The sequence below is a fragment of the Lactuca sativa genome, chromosome 9, assembly GCF_002870075.4.
Source record: "Lactuca sativa cultivar Salinas chromosome 9, Lsat_Salinas_v11, whole genome shotgun sequence".
Lineage (NCBI taxonomy): Eukaryota > Viridiplantae > Streptophyta > Magnoliopsida > Asterales > Asteraceae > Lactuca > Lactuca sativa.
The window spans coordinates 1,254,746-1,263,684 of NC_056631.2; positions in this window are offsets into that span (position 1 = coordinate 1,254,746).

Below are 8,939 nucleotides of genomic sequence, written 5' to 3' on the forward strand. Positions count from 1 at the left end.
TATAGTGATGCTGAAATAATGTCTGCTCTTAGAATTAATGAATCTCAATTGAAGGAGTTTGGATCTGTAAATGTGGTGAGTGTTTATTTTTAAGGGCATTACAAATCTAAACCATTTTTTTGAAATCATTTGTTTTTTTATTCAGGAATCCAATGTTCAGAGTGAAAGTGTTTCACAACACCCAATTCATGAGATTCAAGAAGAAACTCAAATAGTACCAGTAATTGAAGAAGAGGGCAATGGAGGTACTCAGTCTGAATATGATTAGAGTGATGAGGATACCCAAGAAATCAGTAGGAGCAACACCCAAGGAAGCAGGAGGAGGAACACCCAACAAATCAGGAGGAGGAAGCCATCAAAGAGGATAACTGAGTTGAAGTTGAAGAAACAGGTGGTGAACAAATTTTGGGATGAGTGCAAATAGTGCACTTACTTTAGAATAGGGCAAATGATTGTGAGATGGTAGCCCTTTTTTGTAATTAAGTCATTGTGTTGGCTTTATATAACTCTTTGGGTAAAAATTACCCTTTTTTAAAAAATTTTGGAAAGTCAAACAGTATAACATACTTTGGTATGGTTTATAATGTTATTTGGAATGTACTTTGGAACATACTTTGGTATGGTTTATAATATACTTTAGAATGTATTTTGTAATGCAGTTTCCTATATTTATTTGGAATGTACTTTGGTATGGTTTATAATATACTGGAATGTATTTTGTAATGCAATTTCCTATAGTTATTTGGAATGTACTTTGATATGGTTTATAATCTCAACACATAACTTTACAATATGCAGTTCATACTTAAATACCATTACATTAGAAGATCAGATTTTTCTGCAATTCATGACATTACATTACAAAAGAAACAGAGAATCCTAACATTACATAGAAACATAAGTAAACATCCTAAAATTACATAACCATAACCCAAACAATTGCAATCAAACCAACCAAACACCAAATCTTCCAACCCCTAATAGCCATTTCACCTTCCACTTGCATAGGAATCTGTTGCATTACTTCTTCCACATCTTCATCCATAAAGTCTTCAAATTCTTCATCATTGACTCCATGAATTCCTTTATTGTGAATTGCAATCCTTCTCTTTATCCTGCATTGGATGCCATTTTGCACAGTGTGACTACTATGGTGTTTAATTTCAAAGATTTGAAGATAAAAACATCACATCGTAACTAATATAGGGTTTACTTTCAAAGATTCGAAGACACTAACCTTTTAATTGGGGCAACCAAGGAATCTCCTTCTAGGGTTATTCAGTTTCCATGAAGTCCACCTGCCAAGTGGTTCATCACAATCGCACCTTCTTCAAACTTGCATGGTTGACCTATAAGCACTACTATTGGAGACGGAGGAGGAGGAGGCCATATTCAAAACTTGAAATTTGGTCGATTAAGGGTTTGTGTACTCTTAAATAATGTAAGAGAGTGAGGTATGGTCGAGTCAGCTTCCATGTAAGCAAAATAATGCCACATCGATTTGTTACCGATTACAAGAGTGGTAACCGGGTAAAATGGGTCAATTCTACGGTTTATCTGGTATTCCATGCTTTTTCGTTAGCATTTATTAGTGTAGGACTTTTTCATAAATATGGGTAAAATAATAGGACTTAAATAGATATTTCCCGATTTCATATATGTTCTTTTAAGTCGTCAAGGACTATTATCGAGGATCATATGCCCTTGAGGTAGTTGATACATGCTTCAGTTGGGTGAGATGGTTGATGGGCATCTATTAAAGTGAATTGCTTTGTATCGAGGTTGTTACAAATAATGATTCAAGCTTCTGTTCATTTGATTAAAATGGAAGTGTATGTAAGGTCGTCTATGAACTATCTCTGGAATGAATTGAGATGATCGGTCGTCTCTTTTTTCCATTGTATGTATGTCAATGAGATTTGTAGTTGGTTTGTTGTTTGTTCTTGAGTTGTGCCTTCGGTTCCTGGTAGCTTATTGGATCTTTGTGGGGTTTTGAATTGCCCAATTCAAAACAAACAACGTTTACTTTTGAGGTTTGTGCTTGTTTATTTCGACTGTTCGTCTTATTTGGGGAGCTAGAAACTAGAAGTCTTTATATAGATGTTCTTTAATCCCTGATACACTTGAAAAGCTTTTGTGAGATTATTCACTCATGCGATGTGAGTATATAGTCCTTTGAGCACATATTATATTTTGGCATTGTACGTTTAACCGAGGCATGCTCTTGAATGATGGCTATTTTGATGTTTTTAATTTTATGTGTTGAAATTATAATATATTTAAAAATAAGTCTTTTCAAAGAATTTTACAAGTGAGATGGCTTATTTATATTGGTTATTTATATGGTGTGTCACACCCCCAAACCGAAATGGCGGAAACATTTGGGGGCAGAGGACGTCATGTATAATATCATAACAATGCACAATAGTAAAACAAGCAACAACATGCATTGCATTAATAGAATAGTTAATACATGTGTGTTCTATGAATAGTTGTATGACACCAAAAATGTATATACAACAAAAATAAAAGACGAGTCTTAAACGTGCTCCGTCTTCTCAAAACTTGATCTAGTGTACTTGACTACTGATTCCCTGAGAATACAAGTTATTTTGAAAGAGAGTATCAACATTTAAGTTGGTGAATTCATAATTATTTTAGTGTCAAGTGTTTGCATTTGTTTCATGAAAAATGCTTTTTTATATTTGTTTAGTGAAAATGTTTGTATCTGACTAGTGAAAATGTTTGTATCTTTCCCAGAAAATCCTATATTTTCTGCATTAAATGAAAAGTAGTCTTCTACCAAGACTCAACTGTTTATATGTTCTATTCTCTTGAAAATAGTATAAAATTTATGTTTGTACTTGAAATAGTATAAATGTATGTTTTCCATATTTGTACAACTATCTTTACTCGAAAAATAGCATGTATTTGTCATGTGAGAATATCACTATATGACTGTAATGGAAAATGAAGATTTACAGTAGTATTGTATAAAATACACTACAGATGCATTAACTACCTTAAAACGAAACAGTTAATTAAGGTTAAAATTTGATTAGGTTATAACCATGCTTGATAGACTGGTATAAAACACGACGTTCTTCAGGCGCCGAAAATGATATGACATTTGTCACCCGTAGACTTGCAGGTCCCACTGTAGCTAGCAGCAAGGTGTGGGATAGTCAATCCCGTATAGATCTATACACAAACTCACGCTCTCCCTCCAGGAGACTCTGGTTACAAAACGTGACATAGCAAGAATATTGCTATTCCCTGAAATACTATCTCACATTTTAGTTATCTTGTTCTTGTTATAGTATGTAAGTTCCTTCTTGTTCTTGTAAATGAATAGTGTACTTTGTAATGAATAGTAATAGTATGTATGTATTGACTCATGTATTGTTTCTTTGTTCTAGAAATAGTATGTAGTGATCCTCTAAACTATACCTATTATAGTTTACTAGTATGTTTGTTTGAACTGTTACTGATTTGTCGAAAAGACTCAATTGTTCAACATATGAACCTGAGTTAAGTATGTTCCTTGAAAATGAGGTTTAATATTCAGGCATATATTTAGCTAGTATAACTATGATTTAACCGAGATTCGGACTAGTCATCCTACCTTAAGCCCACAACCAAACAAGGAACAAGAGTTACAGTATTTAGTAATAGTCCTAAGTCCGTTAAAGCATACTTATACATAAATATGTACACGAATATGATTTTGATATAAACAGAAATCTAAAAATAGTTATAAAGAGTTTTAAAGTGATTTTAACAACATTTGAGCATAAGAAATCCTTTTGTTTGCTTGTTTCCACATGTAAATGATTAACATAATTATAACGTGTTCTACTTGTATCCCCCCACCCTAAAAAGCATTTAAAAAAGTAAATTTTAGGGGTATGAACTCACCTTAAGTGAGTGATTCGACTGAATGTTCGATATAGGATTATTGTTTCCACTAGTTAGTTCCCGAGACAAAACCAAGTCCTAAATAACAATTCATGCGATATATAGGCATGAATGTAACATCCCGAGTTCAGGAGTGCAAGTTCAGGGTTCAAAGTGTAAATGTGAAAGGGCAACTCGGCGAGTCCATGGGTGGACTCGGCGAGTAGGGTCGCGATTTTGGTCGCGTGTTTAGTGGCCAACTCGGTGAGTCGGTGTCTGGACTCGGCGAGTTGGTGTTGAGTGGAGAAAACCCTAATTCGGGGGATGAGCCCTATATAAAGAACATGATGTCCTCTCCCCCAGCCTCTTTACCTTCCCCTTGAGTTCTAGATGCCCTAGATTCGTGTGAGCTTTCCTTGTGAGAGTGGAGCCTTTGTGGAGGGAATCTTGGGGAGAAATCGAAGAGCAAGAAGGTTAGAGCAAGGGGCTTTGCAGAGATTCAACTTATTCTTCAGTTGGAGCTTTCATTTGAGGTAATAATCTGCTGATTAAGCTTTTGTGCATCTAGATCTATCATTTGTGGGGTTTTTGGGGCATAAATGAGGTCCATCTCAAGTTTGGTGTAAGATCTGAGGTTGCTACCTCAGATCTAGGTTGTTATTAATCCAGAAAGCCATAAAGTCTATGCACAAGAGTTGTGGGTGAAGTACTTTTGTCCCAAACCCTAGCCCTAGAGTGTAAAATGCTTAGATCTACTTGGATTCACGTAAAGTTTGCCACTTTACATGATGGATGGGTTGTAGAAGGGTATATCTATGGTTTGGATCATCTGCATGGCCTGGAAAGCTTCTGTATGGATTAAGATCTAGGGGTACTCGGCGAGTCACAAAGGTGTACTCAGCGAGTTGCTTGAAGATGGGCAGGAACTCGGCAAGTTGGAAGAACAACTCGGCGAGTTGGTTGAAGATAGCCTTGGACTCGGCGAGTATGTTCTTGGACTCGACGAGTCTGGTCATGAGGTCCTACCCTTCTTCTGGTTAAGCCACGAATTGGCAAGTCAAGGGAGGACTCGATGAGTTGAGTGCGAGGGGACTTAGAGTTGTGAGACTCGGCGAGTCTCGGGTTGACTCGACGAGTTGAGTCGCGGATTGGGGAAGTTCTGAGCATGGGGACTCGACGAGTCATCGGGTTGACTCGACGAGTAGAGTCAGTAAGGAGGTAGACTTTGACTTTGACCAAGGGTTGACCAGTTGACTTCCAGGGGCATTTTGGTAATTGTTGGAATTTGTTTTGAGTTCAGTGTTGGTGTTGGCTAGTGGTGGAGATCTTATCAGTGGTCGGAGCACCTTGGTATTATCTTTCAGTCGGCAGTTGCGAGGTAGTTATCCTCACTATATCGACAGGGTCTACGGCACCAAGGCCGGCCCTTTATCGGATTGTAATCTGGGTATCGTTGTTATGCTATTGCTTGCTATGTTTGCATCCTGGCAGTTAGGATGGTATATGTTAGAGACCTGGCTAAGGTCGGTATCCTGGTATATAGGATGATGCTATGCTAGTGACCGGTTAGGTCGGTATCCTGGTTAGGATGATTGAATGTTATATGATTGAATGTTTATGTGCATATGGTTGTTGGAATGGGGTTAGGTTGAGGCGGGTCCTGCTTTGTGATGTAGGCCAACATACCCAGGGCGGACCGGTTATCCCGAAGGCCCAGCGAGCGGTCCGGATAGGCTGTAGGCCCTAAGAGGGCGGACTAGACGTGCCGAGGCTCGGAGAGTGGACCAGGCCGACTGAAGGCCCAGTGCGGGCGGACCAGTCATACTGTAGACTCAGAGAGTGGACCAGGTGGATTGAAGGCCCGGTGCGGGCGGACCAGTCACACTGTAGACTCGATGTAGATGGCTAGACTCGGGGGTGGACCAGGTGGACTGAAGGCCGGTGCGGTGAACTAATCACACAGTAGACCCGAAGTGCATGGTTGTTTTGTGTTCTGTTACGATATGGCATGTTGTGCGTGTATGGTATATGTGGTTGGTGTTTTGGGGGTATCTCACTAAGCTTTCGGGCTTACAGTTGTGGTTTAATGTTTTTCAGGTTCTTCAGGAGGCCGTGGCAAAGCAAAGGCGTGATCATACCGCTCCTCATGATTGTGTTTTATGATGTGGTTCTGGGAAGACTCTGATAATAATTGTATTGAAAACCTTTTTGTAATAACATTATGAAAATGGGTTGTTTTTGAAAAGTTTAAATTGATTGAACTTTTTAGACCGTTACAAGTTGGTATCAGAGCCTTGGTTTGAGTTAATTGGAGGAACATTCGTTTGAATCCTGTCTCAAATCAGGGAGAGTTTTCAAAATAGAATTTAAAATGGTTTTGCAAAATGAGTAAAGGAGGACGCGGAGGTACGATCAGCCGGAGCTAGTAAGTAACCCCAAAATACCATACATGATATTTGTTTTTGAGCTTTGATAAAACAACATGCTAGTACTAGGCTAGGGATCTTCAGGATTTCATGATAATGTTGCTTGATTTATGATGCCTGCTAGCCTAGGGTTTCTTCTGTGGGATTTTTCCAGTGTTCCTCTAGGAGTGAGGGTTGAGTGCTTGTTATGTATGTTCTTCACTAGGGTGTTGTGGTGATAATTGATATAAATATGGGTAAGTGTGGAAGGTAGTATGGGCCTGAAGGTAGTATGGGCCCGTACTACTGAAAGCACAGGACCCATACGCGTATCAAAGAAACCATGACCTCTAGGGTTCGGTTAGGAGTTGGTTCCCGGGTTTGTGGGAAGTATCTGAGATCTTGTGGTGTTTTTCAGTATGGTGGTTACGAGGCATGCTGGGAGCAGATCTGGGTCAGGATTGGGAGAAGGAGAGGGCGGTCAAGGTGGGTCAGTACCGCCCGAGGTTATTGGTCAGATGAGCACAGACGAGTTGGATGCTAGGATTCATGAGATCTTGCATGATGAGGTTGCTGCATTTTCCGGACCGAGTTGCTGGAGCTGTTTGGATCGATCAAGACCGCCATGGTTGAGTATTTTGATGAGCGCTATGCGACTCTCACAGAGACGGTTGTCGCGGCAGCTACAGCGGCTGTAGCAGCGGCAGGGGAGGAGCCGGTCGAGGTTTTCAGTATCGGGACTTCGATAATATGAAGCCTCCTACCTTCGATGGGGTTCAGGACCCGATTGTTGCTATGAGATGGTTGTCGGACGTGGAGGGATGTTTCTTCACGTGTTCATGCCCTGCTGATCAGAGGGTGAGGTGTGCTCTGAACCTGTTGAGGTTCGGGGTGAAGGATTGGTGGAGATTGACCACGGGGTCATATTCGGATGCGCAGAGAGCTGCGGTTTCATGGGATTAGTTCTGGGAGATGTTCAACACTCGTTATGTTCCGCAGGTTGAGAGGGAGAGATTGGCTCAAGAGTTCCTTCAGCTGAAGCAGGATTCGGAGTCGGTGACGGAGATCACCAGGATGCTCACTGAGAGGGCGATGTTTCGCTTCGGAGCAGGCTCAGATGTCCCGATATCTGAGTATGCTTAAGAGGGATATCAGACAGTTTGTGTCTACGCAGAGGTGTGAGTCCTTGTTGGAGTTGTAGGAGGCCGCCAGGTGGCGTGAGTTGGAGATTGAGTTGCAGTTGCGATAGCAGAGGCAGGCTCCGGTGCAGTCGCAGTCGACGCCGAAACGGTCCAAGACCGTTGATTCTAGGTTGGGAGATCAGAGCAGCTACACTTGTGGGAAGTGTGGGAAGGGTCACATCGGAGTTTGTAGGTCCGGTGGTGCATGCCACAAGTGCAGAAAGGAGGGGCACTATGCGAGGGATTGTCGACAAACAGCCTTGGTTCGGGATTTGAGGATTTGTTATCATTGCCATCAGGTTGGACACTTGAGGGTCAACTGTCCACAGCTTGCTGCAGGACCGGTGCAGGTTCCAGCACCGACCACTTTGAGGATTGCGGGTGGAGGTCAGGGTGGAGCAGAGCCCCCAAGGGCTCAAGGTCGTGCTTTTCAGGTTACAGCGGAGGAGGTCAGGGCAGTGCCGGATGCAGCTGCGGGTATGTTTCTTTCTTGATGTCCTGTTATTTGGTAATTATTGTGGAGCATTGTTTATTTGCTAGTCTCGCTATGTGATTTTTGGTATTGTATTCGTTGTTCCTTGAGGGTTGTGGTATGGTTATGGGTTTGGTGTTAGAAATTTCGTTGGTTATCACTCATGAGGATTATTAGTGGGAATCTGGCTTTTGGTCTGAATATCGGGTAGCATCTGCAGTCTGAGGAGTGGTTAGCTGAAGATCGGGTTTCTTTCGAGCCCGGGATGATCAGTGTTGTTATGTAAATTTGTGAAGTTTGCTCGTTCTGGTGGAAATCAGTTCGCGTGTAAGGGTTTGTGTTGTGTAGGGTTGTCGAAGGAGGTCGGTGATGGCGACCGGTGATTGATAGTCAGTGCTCTAAGTGGGGGAGAATTGGAGAATTCTCCGAAAGATCGATAAGCATGAGAGGTTGTTTAGCTGTTGGGATTCAACAGTGGTTCTGTCAGCCGAGTGTAGGCTGGTATGAGCAAGTGTCAGACAGGCGGGGCGGGATGCAAACCAAGGGTGATTGATTGTGGGAGGCCTAGGATCGGGCCGGGATTGAGTATGTAGAATAGATATAGAGTTCGGAACCCCTAGAGGGCTAGAACAGTATGCATGGGAGAGTTCCCTGGAGGGATAACGCGGGATGATGAATGCTGGTTGAGCGGTCCAGATAGACTGAAGGCCGGTGGGTGTACCAGTTAGGCCGAAGGCTCGGAGAACGGTCCAGACAGGCTGAAGGCCTTGGAGGGCGGTCCAGACCTATTGAAGGTTCTGAGAGTGGTCCAGACAGGCTGAAGGCCCTGGAGGGCGGTCCAGACCTGTTGAAGGTTCTGAGAGTGGTCCAGATGGGTTGAAGGCCTGGTAAGGCGGTCCAGTCATGCTGAAGACTCTGCATGTGTTGATAGATCTGTATGAGGATATGGAATGAGTATGTCGTGATGTGATAACATCAGAAGGT